At 46.2% G+C, this 19,577-nt stretch overlaps 30 non-coding genes across 30 annotated transcripts; all 30 read left to right on the top strand.

The window, feature by feature from the left end:
- Window positions 1–1,755: 1,755 nt before the first annotated feature.
- TRNAP-UGG (transfer RNA proline (anticodon UGG)) lies at window positions 1,756–1,829 on the top strand. Its single transcript has one exon. It is a non-coding gene; the product is annotated as a tRNA-Pro (tRNA).
- A 396-nt stretch (window positions 1,830–2,225) lies between these two features.
- On the top strand, window positions 2,226–2,297 carry TRNAP-AGG (transfer RNA proline (anticodon AGG)). Its single transcript has one exon. It is a non-coding gene; the product is annotated as a tRNA-Pro (tRNA).
- Window positions 2,298–2,997: 700 nt separating this feature from the next.
- Window positions 2,998–3,069, top strand: TRNAP-UGG (transfer RNA proline (anticodon UGG)). Its single transcript has one exon. It is a non-coding gene; the product is annotated as a tRNA-Pro (tRNA).
- Window positions 3,070–3,443: 374 nt separating this feature from the next.
- TRNAP-CGG (transfer RNA proline (anticodon CGG)) lies at window positions 3,444–3,515 on the top strand. Its single transcript has one exon. It is a non-coding gene; the product is annotated as a tRNA-Pro (tRNA).
- A 976-nt stretch (window positions 3,516–4,491) lies between these two features.
- Window positions 4,492–4,563, top strand: TRNAP-AGG (transfer RNA proline (anticodon AGG)). The gene has a single exon. It is a non-coding gene; the product is annotated as a tRNA-Pro (tRNA).
- An 87-nt stretch (window positions 4,564–4,650) lies between these two features.
- TRNAP-CGG (transfer RNA proline (anticodon CGG)) lies at window positions 4,651–4,722 on the top strand. The gene has a single exon. It is a non-coding gene; the product is annotated as a tRNA-Pro (tRNA).
- An 87-nt stretch (window positions 4,723–4,809) lies between these two features.
- On the top strand, window positions 4,810–4,881 carry TRNAP-UGG (transfer RNA proline (anticodon UGG)). Its single transcript has one exon. It is a non-coding gene; the product is annotated as a tRNA-Pro (tRNA).
- Window positions 4,882–6,063: 1,182 nt separating this feature from the next.
- Window positions 6,064–6,135, top strand: TRNAP-AGG (transfer RNA proline (anticodon AGG)). The gene has a single exon. It is a non-coding gene; the product is annotated as a tRNA-Pro (tRNA).
- An 87-nt stretch (window positions 6,136–6,222) lies between these two features.
- On the top strand, window positions 6,223–6,294 carry TRNAP-UGG (transfer RNA proline (anticodon UGG)). Its single transcript has one exon. It is a non-coding gene; the product is annotated as a tRNA-Pro (tRNA).
- A 245-nt stretch (window positions 6,295–6,539) lies between these two features.
- TRNAP-UGG (transfer RNA proline (anticodon UGG)) lies at window positions 6,540–6,611 on the top strand. Its single transcript has one exon. It is a non-coding gene; the product is annotated as a tRNA-Pro (tRNA).
- An 87-nt stretch (window positions 6,612–6,698) lies between these two features.
- TRNAP-AGG (transfer RNA proline (anticodon AGG)) lies at window positions 6,699–6,770 on the top strand. The gene has a single exon. It is a non-coding gene; the product is annotated as a tRNA-Pro (tRNA).
- A 564-nt stretch (window positions 6,771–7,334) lies between these two features.
- Window positions 7,335–7,406, top strand: TRNAP-UGG (transfer RNA proline (anticodon UGG)). The gene has a single exon. It is a non-coding gene; the product is annotated as a tRNA-Pro (tRNA).
- A 244-nt stretch (window positions 7,407–7,650) lies between these two features.
- On the top strand, window positions 7,651–7,722 carry TRNAP-CGG (transfer RNA proline (anticodon CGG)). The gene has a single exon. It is a non-coding gene; the product is annotated as a tRNA-Pro (tRNA).
- Window positions 7,723–7,809: 87 nt separating this feature from the next.
- TRNAP-AGG (transfer RNA proline (anticodon AGG)) lies at window positions 7,810–7,881 on the top strand. The gene has a single exon. It is a non-coding gene; the product is annotated as a tRNA-Pro (tRNA).
- An 87-nt stretch (window positions 7,882–7,968) lies between these two features.
- On the top strand, window positions 7,969–8,040 carry TRNAP-CGG (transfer RNA proline (anticodon CGG)). The gene has a single exon. It is a non-coding gene; the product is annotated as a tRNA-Pro (tRNA).
- Window positions 8,041–8,414: 374 nt separating this feature from the next.
- Window positions 8,415–8,486, top strand: TRNAP-CGG (transfer RNA proline (anticodon CGG)). Its single transcript has one exon. It is a non-coding gene; the product is annotated as a tRNA-Pro (tRNA).
- An 865-nt stretch (window positions 8,487–9,351) lies between these two features.
- TRNAP-CGG (transfer RNA proline (anticodon CGG)) lies at window positions 9,352–9,423 on the top strand. Its single transcript has one exon. It is a non-coding gene; the product is annotated as a tRNA-Pro (tRNA).
- Window positions 9,424–9,510: 87 nt separating this feature from the next.
- TRNAP-UGG (transfer RNA proline (anticodon UGG)) lies at window positions 9,511–9,582 on the top strand. The gene has a single exon. It is a non-coding gene; the product is annotated as a tRNA-Pro (tRNA).
- A 229-nt stretch (window positions 9,583–9,811) lies between these two features.
- On the top strand, window positions 9,812–9,883 carry TRNAP-UGG (transfer RNA proline (anticodon UGG)). The gene has a single exon. It is a non-coding gene; the product is annotated as a tRNA-Pro (tRNA).
- Window positions 9,884–10,288: 405 nt separating this feature from the next.
- On the top strand, window positions 10,289–10,360 carry TRNAP-AGG (transfer RNA proline (anticodon AGG)). The gene has a single exon. It is a non-coding gene; the product is annotated as a tRNA-Pro (tRNA).
- A 546-nt stretch (window positions 10,361–10,906) lies between these two features.
- On the top strand, window positions 10,907–10,978 carry TRNAP-UGG (transfer RNA proline (anticodon UGG)). Its single transcript has one exon. It is a non-coding gene; the product is annotated as a tRNA-Pro (tRNA).
- Window positions 10,979–11,065: 87 nt separating this feature from the next.
- On the top strand, window positions 11,066–11,137 carry TRNAP-CGG (transfer RNA proline (anticodon CGG)). Its single transcript has one exon. It is a non-coding gene; the product is annotated as a tRNA-Pro (tRNA).
- Window positions 11,138–11,383: 246 nt separating this feature from the next.
- TRNAP-UGG (transfer RNA proline (anticodon UGG)) lies at window positions 11,384–11,455 on the top strand. Its single transcript has one exon. It is a non-coding gene; the product is annotated as a tRNA-Pro (tRNA).
- A 564-nt stretch (window positions 11,456–12,019) lies between these two features.
- TRNAP-AGG (transfer RNA proline (anticodon AGG)) lies at window positions 12,020–12,091 on the top strand. Its single transcript has one exon. It is a non-coding gene; the product is annotated as a tRNA-Pro (tRNA).
- Window positions 12,092–12,637: 546 nt separating this feature from the next.
- TRNAP-UGG (transfer RNA proline (anticodon UGG)) lies at window positions 12,638–12,709 on the top strand. Its single transcript has one exon. It is a non-coding gene; the product is annotated as a tRNA-Pro (tRNA).
- Window positions 12,710–12,796: 87 nt separating this feature from the next.
- Window positions 12,797–12,868, top strand: TRNAP-CGG (transfer RNA proline (anticodon CGG)). Its single transcript has one exon. It is a non-coding gene; the product is annotated as a tRNA-Pro (tRNA).
- An 87-nt stretch (window positions 12,869–12,955) lies between these two features.
- On the top strand, window positions 12,956–13,027 carry TRNAP-UGG (transfer RNA proline (anticodon UGG)). Its single transcript has one exon. It is a non-coding gene; the product is annotated as a tRNA-Pro (tRNA).
- An 87-nt stretch (window positions 13,028–13,114) lies between these two features.
- On the top strand, window positions 13,115–13,186 carry TRNAP-CGG (transfer RNA proline (anticodon CGG)). Its single transcript has one exon. It is a non-coding gene; the product is annotated as a tRNA-Pro (tRNA).
- Window positions 13,187–13,432: 246 nt separating this feature from the next.
- Window positions 13,433–13,504, top strand: TRNAP-CGG (transfer RNA proline (anticodon CGG)). Its single transcript has one exon. It is a non-coding gene; the product is annotated as a tRNA-Pro (tRNA).
- A 1,040-nt stretch (window positions 13,505–14,544) lies between these two features.
- Window positions 14,545–14,616, top strand: TRNAP-UGG (transfer RNA proline (anticodon UGG)). Its single transcript has one exon. It is a non-coding gene; the product is annotated as a tRNA-Pro (tRNA).
- Window positions 14,617–19,577: the final 4,961 nt, after the last annotated feature.

The following is a 19,577-nucleotide window of genomic DNA, read 5'->3' as shown; positions in this document are numbered from 1 at the left end:
CGTCACGTGGATTACCAAACATTAATTCGTCCGAAATCTGAAGGGGGGTACGGCCTCGTCGATTTCCAGCTGAAAAACCTCGCGTTCCGTTTAAAAGAAATTAAAGGCTTTATCGGCGACTCCTCTGATTCCGCGATGAAGGACGTCTCACGGTTTTTGCTCTCCTTTTATGGCGGTTATGAGGGCATTGGCTTTCAAGTCTTTCGGCTTCAGTTCGACCAGAAACTATTACCAAGGATGGTTCCCCGGTATCGCAGTATTGTTAGCGCGTGGAACAGATTACTTGTCGCCAATGAATGGACTGTTTTACCGCACGCGAATCCTGTCTTTGAGCCGATTTTTCTGAAACCGCGAGTTACCGGTTTTTCCGCGTCGGCGCAAGAGATAGCTACTTTCGCGCGCGCGGGGCTCGTTCTTGTGAGAGATATAACGTATGAGGTCATCCCAGGTTTCCTCCCTCATACCGTCATCTTGGACATGGTTTTATCGGTTAAACCACGTTTACTGGACCGGTCAATACTTTCGCTCTATCATAAGATGTTGCGGCTCATTTTGTGGACTCTTTGGATATTCTGGTTCATGAGCCACCGGTTTCCGAATTGGTTCGGGTCATCAACTCTAAAGAAGAGGCTGTCGTTTTCAGCGAGCTCAAATCATCCGACTTTTACCGTTCTTTGGTAAAGAAAGCGTGTTCCATGGAGTCTGGAGGCGAAGAACGTTGGAGAGGTTTTTTCTCCGCGCCACTTGTGCAAGTGCATTGGGGAAAAGTGTCCTGCCCTCTAATGGCTACGCGGTACGCGGACATTAACTTTCGTCTCATCCACCAAGCATTTCCGGTCAAAGAACGGTTACTCCATGCTGGTCTTGTCGCGGACAATATGTGTTTATTTTGTAATTCTCGGTGCGAAACAGTCAGTCATCTTTTTGTAACGTGTCCCGTAGTTCAGGAGTGGTGGACCTGGCTTTTTATCACAATTTTAAAGCTCCCAGTTTCAATTTTCGGTTTTATATCTGAGCCTCGTGCCCAGTTTATCGTTTTTTCGATTGTTCCGTCCACCATTAAGAGACCTCCAATTTTCTGGTCGGTGGCGAAATTGCTTTCCGCGGTCCTTAAAGACGAAATATGGCGGAGTCGTAATTTGAAGAGTGTCGGGAAAATAACACGGGTTCCGGTGCTAACAAGTCGTATTAAAGCATTTGTTCGCAAAGAAACTATTAACCAATTGAAACTTTTAAAGCCGGATACCTCTCAGAATTGTACTGTGTTAAAAAATATTTTATTGGGACTTTTTAAGTGAATTTATTCAATGCTAATGTTATGACTGCTTGATTATTTGGTGTCAAAAGTTTTATTGTGCTTCGATTTTTCATAACTGCTTGAGTTTTGTTTTATTTAAAAGTTTTTTAAATGTAAATAATACTTTTGGTCTTAATAAAAAAAATGGCGCTGAAAAAAAAAAATCTCGCTTAGGGTGCGAGAGGTCCCGGGTTCAAATCCCGGTCGGACCCCGCGGAAGATCTTAATACAAAACAGTTTTATGGAGAAGTTTTCAACGTTTGTGGCTACATATTCACATATTGAGAGCAAATTAACATGGTCCGTTGGTCTAGGGGTATGATTCTCGCTTAGGGTGCGAGAGGTCCCGTTTTCAAATCCCGGACGGACCCTGCGGAAGATTTTTCTACAAACCAGTTTTATGGAGAAGTTTTCAACGTTTGTGGCTACATATTCACACATTGAGAGCGAAGTATCATGGTCCGTTGGTCTAGGGGTATGATTCTCGCTTTGGGTGCGAGAGGTCCCGGGTTCAAATCCCGGACGGACACCGCGGAAAATCTTTCTAAAAATCAGTTTTATGAATAAGACTTCAGCGGGATAGGCTTCATATTCACATATTGTGAAAAAAGTAACATGGTCCGTTGGTATAGGGGTATGATTCTTGCTTTGGGGAGGTCCCGGGTTCAAATCCCGGACGGACCCGCGGAAAATCTTTCTACGAATCAGTTTTATGGAGGAGACTTCAACGGGTTATTAAAGATATTCACATATTGTGAAATAAGTAACATGGTCCGTTGGTCTAGGGTATGATTCTCGCTTTGGGCGCGAGTGGTCCCGGGTTCCAGTCCCGGACGGACTCCGCTTAAAATCTTTCTACCATTCAGTTTTATGGAGGAGACTTCAACGGGTTATTCAAAATATTCACATATTATGAAAAACGTAACATGGTCCGTTGGTCTAGGGTTATGATTCTCGCTTAGGGTGCGAGAGGTCCCGGGTTCAAATCCCGGACGGACCCCGTGGAAAATCTTTCTACCAATCAGTTTTATGAATAAGACTTCAGCGGGATAGGCTACATATTCACATATTGTGAAAAAAGTAACATGGTCCGTTGGTCTAGGGGTATGATTCTCGCTTTGGGGAGGTCCCGGGTTCAAATCACGGACGGACCCGCGGAAAATCTTTCTACGAGTCAGTTTTATGGAGGAGACTTCAACGGATTATTCAAGATATTCATATATTGCGAAAAAAGTAACACGGTCCGTTGGTTTAGGGGTATGATTCTCGCTTAGGGTGCGAGAGGTCCAAGGTTCAAATCCCGGACGAACCCCGCGGAACATCTTTCTACAATCCAGTTTTATGGAGAAGTTTTCAACGTGTTAGGCTACATATTCACATATTGAGAGCAACGTAACATGGTCCGTTGGTCACGGGGTATGATTCTCGCTTTGGGTGCGAGAGGTCCTGGGTTCAAATCCCGGACGGACCCCGCGGAAAATCTATCTACGAATCAGTTTTATAGAGAAGACTTCAACGGGTTAGGCTTCATATTCACATATTGAGAGTAAAGTAAGGGGTATGGTTCTCGCTTTGGGTGCGAGAGGTCCCGGGTTTAAATCCTGGACGGACCCCGCGGATAATCTTTCTACCGATCAGATTTATGGAGGGGACTTCAACGGGTTTTTCTAGATATTCACATATTGAGAGCAAAGTAACATGGTCCGTTGGTCTAGGGGTATGATTCTCGCTTTGGGAGCGAGAGGTCCCGGGTTCAAATCCCGGACGGACCCCGCGGGAAATCTTTGTACCAATCAGTTTTATGGAGGAGACTTCAACGGGTTAGGCTTCATATTCACATATTGAGAGCAAAGTAACATGGTCCGTTGGTCTAGGGTATGATTCTCGCTTTGGGTGCGAGATGTCCCGGGTCCAAATCCCGGACGGACCCCGCGGAAAATCTTTCTACCAATCAGATTTATGGAGAAGACTTCATCGGGTTAGGCTACATATTAACATATTGAGAGCAAAGTAAGGGGTATGATTCTCGCTTAGGGTGCGAGAGATCCCGGGCGGACCCCGCGGAAAATCTTTCTACCAATCAGTTTTATGGAGGAGGCTTCAACGGATTAGGCTACATATTCACATATTGAGAGCAAAATAACATGGTCCGTTGGTCTAGGGGTATGATTATCGCTTCGGGTGCGAGAGGTCTCGGGTTCAAATCCCGGACGGACCCCACGGAAGATCTTTCTACAAACCAGTTTTATGGAGAAGTTTTCAACGGGTTAGGCTACATTTTCACATATTGAGAGCAAAGTAACATGGTCCGTTGGTCTAGGGGTATGATTCTCGCTTTGAGTGCGAGAGGTCTTGGGTTCAAATCCCGGACGGACCCCGCGGAAAATCTTTCTATCAATCCGTTTTATGGAGGAGACTTAAACGGGTTAGGCTTCATATTCACATATTGAGAGCAAAGTAACATGGTCCGTTGGTCTAGGGTATGATTCTCGCTTTGGGTGCGAGATGTCCCGGGTCCAAATCCCGGACGGACCCCGCGGAAAATCTTTCTACCAATCAGATTTATGGAGAAGACTTCATCGGGTTAGGCTACATATTAACATATTGAGAGCAAAGTAAGGGGTATGATTCTCGCTTAGGGTGCGAGAGATCCCGGGCGGACCCCGCGGAAAATCTTTCTACCAATCAGTTTTATGGAGGAGGCTTCAACGGATTAGGCTACATATTCACATATTGAGAGCAAAATAACATGGTCCGTTGGTCTAGGGGTATGATTATCGCTTCGGGTGCGAGATGTCTCGGGTTCAAATCCCGGACGGACCCCGCGGAAAATCTTTCTATCAATCCGTTTTATGGAGAAGACTTCAACGGGTTAGGCTTTATATTCACATATTGAGAGCAAAGTAAGGGGTATGATTCTCGCTAAGGGTGCGAGAGGTCCCAGGTTCAAATCCCGGACGGACCCCGCGGAAAATCTTTCTATCAATCCGTTTTATGGAGAAGACTTCAACGGGTTAGGCTTTATATTCACATATTGAGAGCAAAGTAAGGGGTATGATTCTCGCTAAGGGTGCGAGAGGTCCCAGGTTCAAATCCCGGACGGACCCCGCGGAAAATCTTTCTACGAATTAGTTTTATGGAGGAGACTTCAACGGGTTATTCAAGATATTCACATATCGTGAAAAAAGTAACATGGTCCGTTGGTCTAGGGGTATGATTCTCGCTTAGGGTGCGAGAGGTCCCGGGTTCAAATCCCGGACGGACCCCGCGGAAAATCTATCTATCAATCAGTTTTATGGAGAAGACTTCTACGGGTTAGGCTACATATTCACATATTGAGAGCAAACTAACATGGTTCGTTGGTCTAGGGGTATGATTATCGCTTCGGGTGCGAGAGGTCCCGGGTTCAAATCCCGGACGGACCACACGGAAGATCTTTCTACAAACCAGTTTTATCGAGAAGTTTTCAACGGGTTAGGCTACATATTCACATATTGAGAGCAAAATAACATGGTCCGTTGGTCTAGGGGTATGATACTCGCTTTGGGTGCGAGAGGTCCCGGGTTCAAATCCCGGACGGACCCCGCTTAAAATCTTTCTACCAATCAGATTTATGGAGGAGATTTCAACGGGTTAGGCTTCATATTCACATATTGAGAGCAAAGTAAGGGGTATGATTCTCGCTTAGGGTGCGAGAGCTCCCGGGTTCAAATCCCGGACGGACCCCGCAAAAAATCTTTCTACCAATCAGTTTTATGGAGGAGGCTTCAATGGATTAGGCTACATATTCATATATTGAGAGCAAACTAACATGGTCCGTTGGTCTAGGGGTATGATTCTCGCTTTGGGTGCGAGAGGTCCCGGGTTCAAATCACGGATGGACCCCGCGGATAATCTTTCTACCAATCAGATTTATGGAGGAGGCTTCAACGGATTAGGCTACATATTCACATATTGAGAGCAAACTTACATGGTCCGTTGGTCTAGGGGTTTGATTCTCGCTTTGGGTGCGAGAGGTCCCGGGTTCAAGTCCCCGACGGACCTTACGGAAGATCTTTATACAAACCAGTTTTATGGAGAAGTTTAAACGTGTTAGGCTACATATTCACATATTGAGAGTAGATTAACATGGTCCGTTGGTCTAATGGTAGGGTTCTCGCTTAGGCAGCGATAGTACCCGGGTTCAAATCCCGGACTGACCCCGCGGAAAATCTTTCTACCGATTAGATTTATGGAGGGGACTTCAACGGGTTATTCAAGATATTCACATATTGAGAGCAAAGTAATATGGTCCGTTGGTCTAGGGGTATATTTCTCGCTTAGGTTGCGAGAGGTCTCGGGTTCAAATCCCGGACGGACCCCGCGGGAAATCTTTCTAACAATCAGATTTATGGAGGAGGCTTCAACGGATTAGGCTACATATTCACATATTGAGAGCAAACTAACATGGTCCGTTGGTCTAGTAGTTTTATTTTCGCTTTGGGTGCGAGAGGTCCCAGGTTCCAATCCCGGACGCACCCCACGGAAGATCTTTCTACAAACCAGTTTTATGGAGAAGTTTTCAACGGGTTAGGATACATATTCACATATTGAGAGCAAAGTAACATGTTCCGTTGGTCTAGGGGTATGATTCTCGCTTTGGACGCGAGTGGTCTTGGTTTCAATTCCCGGACGGACCCCTCTTAAAATCTTTCTACCAATCAGTTTTATGGAGGAGACTTCAACGGGTTATTCAAGATATTCACATATTATGAAAAGCGTAACCTGGTCCGTTGGTCTAGGGGTATGACTCTCGCTTAGGGTGCGAGAGGTCCCGGGTTCAAATCCCGGACGGACCCCGCGGAAAATCTTTCTACCAATCAGTTTTATGGAGAAGACTTCAACGGGTTAGGCTACATATTCACATATTGAGAGCAACGTAACACGGTCCGTTGGTCTAGGGGTATTATTCTCGCTTTGGGTGCGAGAGGTCCCGGGTTCAAATCCCGGACGGACCCCGCGGGAAATCTTTCTAACAATCAGATTTATGGAGGAGGCTTCAACGGATTAGGCTACATATTCACATATTGAGAGCAAATTAACATGGTCCGTTGGTCTATGGGTATGATCTCGCTTAGGGTGCGAGAGGTCCCGTTTTCAAATCCGGGACGGACCCCGCGGAAAGTCTTTCTACAAACCAGTTTTATGGAGAAGACTTCAACGGGTTAGGCTACGTATTCACATATTGAGAGAAAAGTAACATGTTCCGTTGGTCTAGGGGTATGATTCTCGCTTTGGACGCGAGTGGTCCCGGGTTCAATTCCCGGACGGACCCCTCTTAAAATCTTTCTACCAATCAGTTTTATGGAGGAGACTTCAACGGGTTATTCAAGATATTCACATATTATGAAAAACGTAACATGGTCCGTTGGTCTAGGGGTATGACTCTCGCTTAGGGTGCGAGAGGTCCTGGGTTCAAATCCCGGACGGACCCCGCGGAAAATCTTTCTACCGATCAGATTTATGGAGGGGACTTCAACGAGTTATTCAAGATATTCACATATTGAGAGCAAAGTAATATGGTCCGTTGGTCTAGGGGTATATTTCTCGCTTAGGTTGCGAGAGGTCCCGGGTTCAAATCCCGGACGGACCCCGTGGAAGATCTTTCTACAAACCAGTTTTATGGAGAAGTTTTCAAAGTGTTAGGCTACATATTCACATATTGAGAGTAGATTAACATGGTCCGTTGGTCTAGGGGTAGGGTTCTCGCTTTAGGTGCGATAGGTCCCGGGTTCAAATCCCGGACGAACACCGCGGAAAATCTTTCTACCGATCAGATTTATGGAGGGGACTTCAACGGGTTATTCAAGATATTAACATATTGAGAGCAAAGTAATATGATCCGTTGGTCTAGGGGTATATTTCTCGCTTAGGGTGCGAGAGGTCCCGGGTTCAAATCCCGGACGGACCCCGCGGAAAATCTTTCTACAAACCAGTTTCATGGAGAAGTTTTCAACGTGTTAGGCTACATATTCACATATTGAGAGCAAATTAACATGGTCCGTTGGTCGAGGGGTATGATTCTCGCTTTGGGTGCGAGAGGTCCCGGGTTCAAATCCCGGACGGACCCCGCGGAAAATCTTTCTACCGATCAGATTTATGGAGGGGACTTCATCGGGTTAGGCTACATATTCACATATTGGAGCAAAGTAACATGGTCCGTTGGTGTAGGGGTTTGGTTCTCGCTTTGGGTGCGAGAGGTCCCGGGTTCAAATCCCGGACGGACCCCGCGGAAAATCTTTCTACCGATCAGATTTATGGAGGGGACTTCATCGGGTTAGGCTACATATTCACATATTGGAGCAAAGTAACATGGTCCGTTGGTCTAGGGGTATGATTCTCGCTTCGGGTGCGAGAGGTCCCGGGTTCAAATCCCGGACGGACCCCGCGGAAAATCTTTCTACCAATCAGATTTATGGAGGAGGCTTCAACGGGTTAGGCTACATATTCACATTTTGAGAGCAAACTAACATGGTCCGTTGGTCTAGGGGTATGGTTCTCGCTTAGGGTGCGAGAGGTCCCGGTTTCAAATCCCGGACGGACCCCACGGAAGATCTTTCTACAAACCAGTTTTATGGAGAAGTTTTCAACGGGTTATGCTTCATATTCACATATTGAGAGCACAGTAATCTGGTCCGTTGGTCTAGGGGTATGATTATCGCTTCGGGTGCGAGAGGTCCCGGGTTCAAATCCCGGACGGACCGCGCGGGAAATCTTTCTACCAATCAGTTTTATGGAGTAGACTTCAACGGGTTAGGCTTCATATTCACATATTGAGAGCAAAGTAACATGGTCCGTTGGTCTAGGGTATGATTCTCGCTTTGGGTGCGAGATGTCCCGGGTCCAAATCCCGGACGGACCCCGCGGAAAATCTTTCTACTAATCAGATTTATGGAGAAGACTTCATCGGGTTAGGCTACATATTAACATATTGAGAGCAAAGTAAGGGGTATGATTCTCGCTTAGGGTGCGAGAGATCCCGGGCGGACCCCGCGGAAAATCTTTCTACCAATCAGTTTTATGGAGGAGGCTTCAACGGATTAGGCTACATATTCACATATTGAGAGCAAAATAACATGGTCCGTTGGTCTAGGGGTATGATTATCGCTTCGGGTGCGAGAGGTCTCGGGTTCAAATCCCGGACGGACCCCACGGAAGATCTTTCTACAAACCAGTTTTATGGAGAAGTTTTCAACGGGTAAGGCTACATATTCATATATTGAGAGCAAACTAACATGGTCCGTTGGTCTAGGGGTATGAATCTCGCTTTGTTTGCGAGAGTTCCCGGGTTCAAATCCCGGACGGACCCCGCTTAAAATCTTTCTACCAATCAGGTTTATGGAGGAGACTTTAACGGGTTAGGCTTTATATTCACATATTGAGAGCAAAGTAAGGGGTATGATTCTCGCTAAGGGTGCGAGAGGTCCCAGGTTCAAATCCCGGACGGACCCCGAGGAAAATCTTTCTATCAATCAGTTTAATGGAGGATGCTTCAACGGATTAGGCTACATATTCATATATTGAGAGCAAACTAACATGGTCCGTTGGTCTAGGGGTATGTATCTCGCTTTGTTTGCGAGAGTTCCCGAGTTCAAATCCCGGACGGACCCCGCGGAAAATCTTTCTACGAATTAGTTTTATGGAGGAGACTTCAACGGGTTATTCAAGATATTCACATATCGTGAAAAAAGTAACATGGTCCGTTGGTCTAGGGGTATGATTCTCGCTTAGGGTGCGAGAGGTCCCGTGTTTAAATCCCGGACGGTACCCGCGGAAAATCTTTCTATCAATCAGTTTTATGGAGAAGACTTCAACGGGTTAGGCTACATATTCACATATTGAGAGCAAACTAACATGGTTCGTTGGTCTAGGGGTTTGGTTGTCGCTTCGGGTGCGAAAGGTCCCGGGTTCAAATCGCGGATGGACTCCACGGAAAATCTTTCTACCGATCAGTTTTATGGAGGAGGCTTCAACGGGTTAGGCTACATATTCACATATTGAGAGCAAACTAAAATGGTCCGTTGGTCTAAGGGTATGATTATCGCTTCGGGTGCGAGAGGTCCCGGGTTCAAATCCCGGACGGACCCCACGGAAGATCTTTCTACAAACCAGTTTTATCGAGAAGTTTTCAACGGGTTAGGCTACATATTCACATATTGAGAGCAAAATAACATGGTCCGTTGGTCTAGGGGTATGATACTCGCTTTGGGTGCGAGAGGTCCCGGGTTCAAATCACGGACGGACCCCGCTTAAAATCTTGCTACCAATCAGATTTATGGAGGAGATTTCAACGGGTTAGGCTTCATATTCACATATTGAGAGCAAAGTAAGGGGTATGATTCTCGCTTAGGGTGCGAGAGCTCCCTGGTTCAAATCCCGGACGGACCCCGCAAAAAATCTTTCTATTAATCAGTTTTATGGAGGAGGCTTCAATGGATTAGGCTACATATTCATATATTGAGAGCAAACTAACATGGTCCGTTGGTCTAGGGGTATGATTCTCGCTTTGGGTGCGAGAGGTCCCGGGTTCAAATCCCGGATGGACCCCGCGGATAATCTTTCTACCAATCAGATTTATGGAGGAGGCTTCAACGGGTTAGGCTACATATTCACATATTGAGAGCAAACTAACATGGTCCGTTTGCCTAGGGGTATGGTTCTCGCTTTGGGTGTGAGAGATCCCGGGTTTAAATCCTGGACGGACCCCGCGGATAATCTTTCTACCGATCAGATTTATGGAGGGGACTTCAACGGGTTTTTCAAGATATTCACATATTGAGAGCAAAGTAATATGGTCCGTTGGTCTAGGGGTATGGTTCTCGCTTTGGGTGCGAGAGGTCCCGGTTTCAAATCCCGGACGGACCCCGCGGAAAATCTTTCTACCAATCAGTTTTATGGAGGAGACTTCAACGGGTTATTCAAGAAATTCACATATTGTGAAAAACGTAACATGGTCCGTTGGTCTAGGTATAAGATTCTCGCTTAGGGTGCGAGAGGTCCCGGGTTCAAGTCCCGGACGGACCCCGCGGAATATCTTTCTACAAAAAAGTTTTATGGAGAAGTTTTCAACGTGTTAGGCTACATATTCACATATTGAGAGTAGATTAACATGGTCCGTTGGTCTAGGGGTATGATTCTCGCTTTGGGTTCGAGAGGTCCCGGTTTCAAGTCACGGACGGACCCCGCGGGAAGTCTTTCTACAAAACAGTTTTATGGAGAAGACTTCAACGGGTTAGGCTTCATATTCACATATTGAGAGTAAAATAAGGGGTATGGTTCTCGCTTTGGGTGCGAGAGGTCCCGCGTTCAAATTCCGGACGTACCCCTCGGAAAATCTTTCTAACAATCAGATTTTTGGAGAAGTCTTCAACGGGTTAGGCTACATATTCACATATTGAGAGCAAACTAACATGGTCCGTTGGTCTAGGGTATGATTCTCGCTTTGGGTGTTAGAGGTCCCGGGTTTAAATCCTGGACGGACCCCGCGGATAATCTTTCTACCGACCAGATTTATGGAGGGGACTTCAACGGGTTTTTCAAGATATTCACATATTGAGAGCAAAGTAATATGGTCCGTTGGTCTAGGGGTATGATTCTCGCTTTGGGTGCGAGAGGTCCCGGGTTCAAATCCCGGACGGGCCCCGCGGGAAATCTTTCTACCAATCAGTTTTATGGAGGAGACTTCAACGGGATAGGCTTCATATTCACATATTGAGAGCAAAATAACATGGTCCGTTGGTCTAGGGGTATGATTATCGCTTCGGGTGCGAGAGGTCCCGGGTTTAAATCCCGGACGGACCCCACGGAAGATCTTTCTACAAACCAGTTTTATGGAGAAGTTTTCAACGGGTTAGGCTACATTTTCACATATTGAGAGCAAAGTAAAAGGGTCCGTTGGTCTAGGGGTATGATTCTCGCTTTAGGTGCGAGAGGTCCCGGGTTCAAATTCTGGACGGACTCCGCTTAAAATCTTTCTACCAATCAGATTTATGGAGGAGACTTCAACGGGTTAGGCTACATATTCACATATTGAGAGCAAATTAAATTGGTCCGTTGGTCTAGGGGTATGATTCTCGCTTTGGACGCGAGTGGTCCCGGGTTCAATTCCCGGACGGACCCCTCTTAAAATCTTTCTACCAATCAGTTTTATGGAGGAGACTTCAACGGGTTATGCTACATATTCACATATTGAGAGCAGAGTAACATGGTCCGTTGGTCTAGGGGTATGATTCTCGCTTTGGGTGCGAGAGGTCCCGGATTCAAATCCCGGATGGACCCCGCGGATCTTCTTTCTACCAATCAGATTTATGGAGGAGGCTTCAACGGGTTAGGCTACATATTCACATATTGAGAGCAAACTAACATGGTCCGTTTGCCTAGGGGTATGGTTCTCGCTTTGGGTGTGAGAGTTCCCGGGTTTAAATCCTGGACGGACCCCGCGGATAATCTTTCTACCGATCAGATTTATGGAGGGGACTTCAACGGGTTTTTCAAGATATTCACATATTGAGAGCAAAGTAATATGGTCCGTTGGTCTAGGGGTATGGTTCTCGCTTTGGGTGCGAGAGGTCCCGGTTTCAAATCCCGGACGGACCCCGCGGAAAATCTTTCTACCAATCAGTTTTATGGAGGAGACTTCAACGGGTTATTCAAGAAATTCACATATTGTGAAAAACGTAACATGGTCCGTTGGTCTAGGTATAAGATTCTCGCTTAGGGTGCGAGAGGTCCCGGGTTCAAGTCCCGGACGGACCCCGCGGAATATCTTTCTACAAAAAAGTTTTATGGAGAAGTTTTCAACGTGTTAGGCTACATATTCACATATTGAGAGTAGATTAACATGGTCCGTTGGTCTAGGGGTATGATTCTCGCTTTGGGTTCGAGAGGTCCCGGTTTCAAGTCACGGACGGACCCCGCGGGAAGTCTTTCTACAAAACAGTTTTATGGAGAAGACTTCAACGGGTTAGGCTTCATATTCACATATTGAGAGTAAAATAAGGGGTATGGTTCTCGCTTTTGGTGCGAGAGGTCCCGCGTTCAAATTCCGGACGTACCCCTCGGAAAATCTTTCTAACAATCAGATTTTTGGAGAAGTCTTCAACGGGTTAGGCTACATATTCACATATTGAGAGCAAACTAACATGGTCCGTTGGTCTAGGGTATGATTCTCGCTTTGGGTGTGAGAGGTCCCGGGTTTAAATCCTGGACGGACCCCGCGGATAATCTTTCTACCGACCAGATTTATGGAGGGGACTTCAACGGGTTTTTCAAGATATTCACATATTGAGAGCAAAGTAATATGGTCCGTTGGTCTAGGGGTATGATTCTCGCTTTGGGTGCGAGAGGTCCCGGGTTCAAATCCCGGACGGGCCCCGCGGGAAATCTTTCTACCAATCAGTTTTATGGAGGAGACTTCAACGGGATAGGCTTCATATTCACATATTGAGAGCAAAATAACATGGTCCGTTGGTCTAGGGGTATGATTATCGCTTCGGGTGCGAGAGGTCCCGGGTTTAAATCCCGGACGGACCCCACGGAAGATCTTTCTACAAACCAGTTTTATGGAGAAGTTTTCAACGGGTTAGGCTACATTTTCACATATTGAGAGCAAAGAAAAAGGGTCCGTTGGTCTAGGGGTATGATTCTCGCTTTGGACGCGAGTGGTCCCGGGTTCAATTCCCGGACGGACCCCTCTTAAAATCTTTCTACCAATCAGTTTTATGGAGGAGACTTCAACGGGTTATGCTACATATTCACATATTGAGAGCAGAGTAACATGGTCCGTTGGTCTAGGGGTATGATTATCGCTTCGGGTGCGAGAGGTCCCGGGTTCAAATCCCGGACGGACCCCACGGAAGATCTTTCTACAAACCAGTTTTATGGTGAAGTTTTCAACGGGTTAGGCTACATTTTCACATATTGAGAGCAAAGTAACATGGTCCGTTGGTCTAGGGGTATGATTCTAGCTTTGGGTGCGAGAGGTCCCGGGTTCAAATCCCGGGCAAACCCCGCTTAAAATCTTTCTACCAATCAGATTTATGGAGGAGGCTTCAACGGGTTAGGCTTTATATTCACATATTGAGAGCAAACTAACATGGTCCGTTGATCTAGGGGTATGATTCTCGCTTCGGGTGCGAGAGGTCCCGGGTTCAAATCCCGGACGGACCCCGCGGAAAATCTTTCTACCAATCAGATTTATGGAGGAGGCTTCAACGGGTTAGGCTATATATTCACATATTGAGAGCAAACTAACATGGTCCGTTGGTCTAGGGGTATGGTTCTCGCTTAGGGTGCGAGAGTTCCCAGTTTCAAATCCCGGATGGACCCCGCGGAAAATCTTTCTACCAATCAGATTTATGGAGGGGACTTCAACGGGTTAGGCTAAATATTCACATATTGAGAGCAAACTAACATGGTCCGTTGGTCTTGGGGTGTGATTCTCGATTCGGGTGCGAGAGGTCCCGGGTTCAAATCCTGGACGGACTCCGCGGTAAGTCTTTCTACCAATTAGTTTTATGGAGTAGACTTCAACGGGTTAGGCTTCATATTCACATATTGAGAGCAAAGTAATATGGTCCGTTGGTCTAGGGGTGTGATTCTCGATTCGGGTGCGAGAGGTCCCGGGTTCAAATCCTGGACGGACTCCGCGGAAAATCTTTCTACCAATCAGTTTTATGGAGTAGACTTCAACGGGTTAGGCTTCATATTCACATATTGAGAACAGAGTATTATGGTCAGTTAGTTTAGGGTATGATTCTCGCTTTGGGTGCGAGAGGTCCCTGGTTCAAGTCCCGGACGGACCCCGCGGAAGGTCTTTCTACAAACCAGTTTTATGGAGAAGTTTTCAACGGGTTAGGCTACATATTCACATATTGAGAGCAAACTAACATGGTCCTTTGGTCTAGGGGTATGATTCTCGGTTTGGGTGCGAGAGGTCCCGGCTTCAAATCCTGGACGGACCCCGCGGAAAATCTTTCTACCAATCAGTTTTATGGAGGAGAATTCAACGGGTAAGGCTACATATTCACATATTGAGAGCAAACTAACATGGTCCGTTGGTCTAGGGGTATGATTCTCGGTTTGGGTGCGAGAGGTCCCGGCTTCAAATCCTGGACGGACCCCGCGGAAAATCTTTCTACCAATCAGTTTTATGGAGGAGACTTCAACGGGTTAGGCTTCATATTCACATATTGAGAGCCAAGTAACATGGTCCGTTGGTCTAGGGGTATGATTCTCGCTTTGGGTGCGAGTGGTCCCGGGTTCAAATCCCGGACGGACCCCGCGGAAAATCTTTCTACCATTCAGATTTATAGAGAAGACTTCATCGGGTTAGGCTACATAATAACATATTGAGAGCAAAGTAACATGGTCCGTTGGTCTAAGGGTATGATCTCGCTTAGGGTGCGAGAGTTCCCAGTTTCAAATCCCGGACGGACCCCGCGGAAAGTCTTTCTACAAACTAGTTTTATGGAGAAGACTTCAACAGGTTAGGCTTCATATTCACATATTGAGAGCAAAGTAAGTTGTATGATTCTCGCTTTGGGTGTGAGAGGTCCCGGGGTCAAATCCCGGACGGACCCCGCGGAAAATCTTTCTACGAATTAGTTTTATGGAGGAGACTTCAACGGGATATTCACATATTGAGAGCAAAGTAACATGGTCCGTTGGTCTAGGGGTATGATTCTCGCTTTGGGTTTGGTTGTGAACGGTTCGTCTTTTTTCGCTCCGTTTTCGCTAAGCCTGTTTGCCGCCTTTAAGGTGTTATTTTAGTTCAAGTTTTTTTTTCTTCTCTGTTAAAACCTTTTTATCTAGTTTCGGTTTCTTGCGGGTGATTCCCCTCCTGGGTCTTCTGATCCAGGATGGATATTGTTAAACGGTCGGTTTTTGTGGATTTTGAAGGAAAATTACCGAAGTTTGACGATGTTGCGGAGGCGGTGAAAATTCAATATGGTTTGGATGCGGTGAAATCTGTTGTTCCGTCCACGGGCGGCTACATTTTGGTATTTTCGTCTGAAACTTTGATTAATGATGCGATTGACACTGGGTTGGAGGTAGACAGCATTACTTATGCCATTTCGAGCGTCACCAAAAAAACTGTTACGGCAAATTTTTTCGGCCTTCCGGATTATGTTACTGATGAGGCGTTGCTGGCGAAGTTGACGATGATGGGCTGCGAAGTCAGAGGTACGATTTCGTGGCGGGAAAAAGCCGGGTTCTATTGTGGTATCCGATCAGTCCGTTTGACGCTCCCGGAAGGTAAATCAGCGTTACCTTACAGTCTTCGAGTTCCGGATGTCTTAAATAGAGAAAATTCTTACCGTGTCACTCATGAATCGCAAGTTAAAGTCTGTAATATGTGTCTAGCATCCGATCATTTATATAAGGATTGCCCTCAATTTATTTGCCGTAAATGTAAAACACAAGGTCATGCTGTGCGTAATTGCCCTACTTGGGAACGCCCTGCAGTGGAGATGAAGGGACAGGAGCGTGGACAACCCCCTGTCATTGTCGCGGGGGGATCGATTGATCAATTCGCTGAGGGTCGTAAGGATGCCGTCGATGGTCCTGGTTTATTGGGTGCCGAACATGAAGACGTTCATATTGCCACTCCTAACGCAACGCCGATGTCTCAGGGAATGGGCGCCGACCAAGTGGGCCGCGTCAAACCGACTGGTGAAGCTCAAAGGGGTTCCAAGCACCGGATCTCATCTGGTGACACCGATTCAGCTACTAATCCGTCTACAGGTCCTCCGCACAATATATTTCAGAAGTTGCCATCGGGTCAATGGACCCAAATTAATTTGAATCCAAATGCCGGTGAAAATTCTGACGATTAATGTAGGCGGTTTGCGCGATGTAGAGAAGATGCGAAAGTTGGTTTTGTGGGCGAAGCATTATGATGTGTTGTTGTTGCAAGAGACTCATTGGGAGGCGTCTCATGTAAGTACTTTTCGGACTTTTTTTTCGGGTGGGGTCTACGTGGACTCGAACTTGGACACCAAATTTTGCGGTGTGGCAATTTGTATTTCGCGGTTACTTGATTTTAAAGAATGTAATTTGATAAGTTCTAACGAGGGCCGGTATATTTTTATTTCCGCTTAAATTGAAGGCGAGAAAGTTGATTTAGGTTCTGTTTATGCCCCAACCGATGCGGTCAATAGATCTATTTTTATGCAAAATTTAATTCCCATTGTTCGTGTGTTAAATCGTCCGCTATTGGGCGGTGATTTTAATGATATTGTTTCTCGAGTTTTTGATCGGCGGTCGCCTGCCAAGATTACGGTGAGTGGAATGACGAATCTTCATCGCTGGGTCTCTTATCTCTCGTTGGTAGACATTTGGCGGTTGCAACATAAAAAAACATTCGATTATACGCGATCGGGGGTGGTTTTTGGTAACTTTGTGAGTTCTCGAATTGATTATTTTTTTGCTTTACATTCAGACGTATATAATATTTCAAAGTGTATGCATGTTTTTTGTAGTTTCTCTGACCATAAGGGTGTTTCTCTGATTTTTGAACCTAGTGGTATTCTTAGGGGGCCCGGAACTTGGAGTTTTAATTCTACTTTTTTAGAAGACGCACTTTTTTGCACGGCCATCGAGCGGACAGTTAAAAATAGTTATTCTTGGCCTTGTTATTTAACCGATATCTTTGAGTGGTATGATGCTTTAAAAGTTAAAATACGGGAGTACTGCATTTTTTACGGGCGTCACAAAGCGTTGATGAAGCGGGCTGTATGGGCGGACTTACAAAATAGTCTTCGAGACCTACAACATTCGCCATTAAAAACAAATACGATTTTAGACGAAATAGCTGCGGTAACGAGTAAATTACGAGATATGGAAGAGAACGATTTGCAGGGTGCATTAGTTCGTTCGAGGTTGGAGTGGAGAGATTTGGGGGAACGCCCCACTCAGTATTTTTTGCGGCTGGAGAAATTTCGTCAGCGTCAACGTCAAATGACTTCTCTGACTCTCCCTTCGGGGGCGATTATTAAAGATCCTGCGTTAATAAGGGAGGAAGTGTTCCGTTTTTATTCGGAGTTGTATACACGAGGCGTTACGTCTCAAGCCGCTACTGACAATTTGAAGAATTTAATCTCAGGGAGGCTTACTGAAGGTGACCGCGATTCCTGCGAAGCCGTCGTGACCTGGAGCGACATTTACACGGAGTTAACTAATTTGGCCGGAGGGAAGGCCCCGGTAGAGATGGCTTTACCAATGAGTTCCTGCGTTTCTTTATCCCTCTAATTAAAGATGACTTTATGCGCTTGGTTGCCGAATGCGAAGCCCGTGGCCTTTTGCCGAATAGCATGCGAGAAGGGATGGTGGTTTTGTTGCCTAAATCGGGGGATTTGACTCTTCTGAAAAATTGGAGGCCAATTACCCTATTGAATGGCGATAGGAAACTCCTTGCTAAGGTTTTTACTCGCCGTGTTTCGCCGCTTTTACCTTTAATTACGTCATCGTGTCAAACTGGTGGCATTCGTGGGCGTACCATTTCCGATACTCCCCGTTTTCTGTCTGATGTCATGGAGTTTTTAAAAATGGAAAATAGGCCAGGGATTTTTCTTCAACTCGATTTGTTAAAAGCGTTCGATCGGGTGGAATGGCCGTATCTATTTGCAATTTTAGAAGCCTTTGGTTTCGGCGCACGCTTCCGCGCTTGGATTCAGATGTTTTTAGTTGGCGCCAAGACAGCTATTAAGCTTCATGGATATGTTACCGATTCTTTTGTCATTAGCCGCTCGGTTCGTCAAGGGTGTCCGCTCAGTCCTTTGCTGTACGTTCTATCATCTGAACCTTTTTGCGCCTTACTCGAAACGGACAAACGTATATGTCGGATAATGCTCACGGACTTAACACCGTCCCCTGTGGTGTTTCAACATATTGATGACACTTCCATTCTCGTCACTGGGCCTAGGGATGTTACTTACCTTTTGGAGGATATTGAACTTTATTGCCAGTCTTCGGGAGCTGCCATTAATCTTGCAAAAAGTTCTGGTTGTTGGCTCGGCTCCTTGCGATTTCACGCGGACCAGACTGTGGCTGGGCTTGTTATTAGCACCCGTTCAATAAAGGTATTGGGCGTGACCTTGGGCTATGACCATGACGTCGTTGCCACGATGAACTGGGAGGGCCGGTATGAAAAATTTTAAAATGTCCTACACGTTTGGAAGGGTCGTAGTCTGACCATTTTTGGGAAAGTCATTATCATTAACGTGTTAGGAGCGTCGATATTGTGGCATATACTGGAGGTTTTTGATTTACCGGACCGCTGGTTCTCTGATTTTAAGCGGCTCATGTTGGATTTTATTTGGAAGGATCGCCCACATTCTATATCGTACGAAACCTTAACTCGCCATAAGAGTCAAGGCGGGTTTGGATTAATCAATCTTCGGATCAAACAGAAGGTACTTCGTCTGAAGGAATGTTTGCAGCTCGCTACCGGGTCCAAGCCTTCGCATGTCGCATGCGTTGCGTCTCGGTTCTTTGACGAATATGGCGGCGGACTTCACCAGGGTCTCTCAATGCTACGGATTAGAATTGAACGTCGTCTGATTTGCGCTATGCCGAAACGCCATGGATCAATGTTATTGGCTTGGAAAGAGTTCTTGGCTCTCACGCGATGGACCTTGGTTCCTTTGACCAACCCTATTATGGAGCCCCTATTTTATAACTCAAATCTTTTAATCATGAACATTTCTTTGGCTGAGGGGCGTCTTCTTGCTTCTTGTGGCGTGGTCTACCTGAAAGATATTTGCTACGAGGTCATCCTGGGATTTCTTCCGGGTGAAGCCTTTTTGGAATTGACCGCAGATTCCGGAATCGGTCGCCGTCGGTTGTTGCAAATTTTTCAAAGGATCAAAGATTCTCTCCCTCCCGCGGTACATCGAGTGATACACAGTAAAGAGGTCTACGAGCTTGAGACACGGCCAACGTTCGCGCTAGTCGCGGACACAGGGATCTCTGTGGAATTGGACAAAATTACATATACGTCAATTTCCAAAACTTTCAATGCCGTAACCCCGATTCCGGAATCGAATGGTGAAGAACGTTGGCGGGCTTACTTCGGGGGCCCTTTACAGAAGTTCCGGGTTCCATCACTTGTCAATTCTACGTTGGGTCCCCGATTGTCAAGTATGAATCTCCGAGTGTATCATATGGGGTTCATGGTCAAGCAGCGGCTATTTCGCGCCGGCATAACAGACGATGATCAGTGCCCGCTATGTGGCCTTGA

This window comes from Leiobunum rupestre, chromosome 10 (assembly GCF_980474605.1).
Source record: "Leiobunum rupestre chromosome 10, qqLeiRupe1.1.hap1, whole genome shotgun sequence".
Taxonomy (NCBI): domain Eukaryota; kingdom Metazoa; phylum Arthropoda; class Arachnida; order Opiliones; family Sclerosomatidae; genus Leiobunum; species Leiobunum rupestre.
Note: the sequence above shows the minus strand (reverse complement) of the source record. Positions and strands in the feature narration are given on the sequence as shown.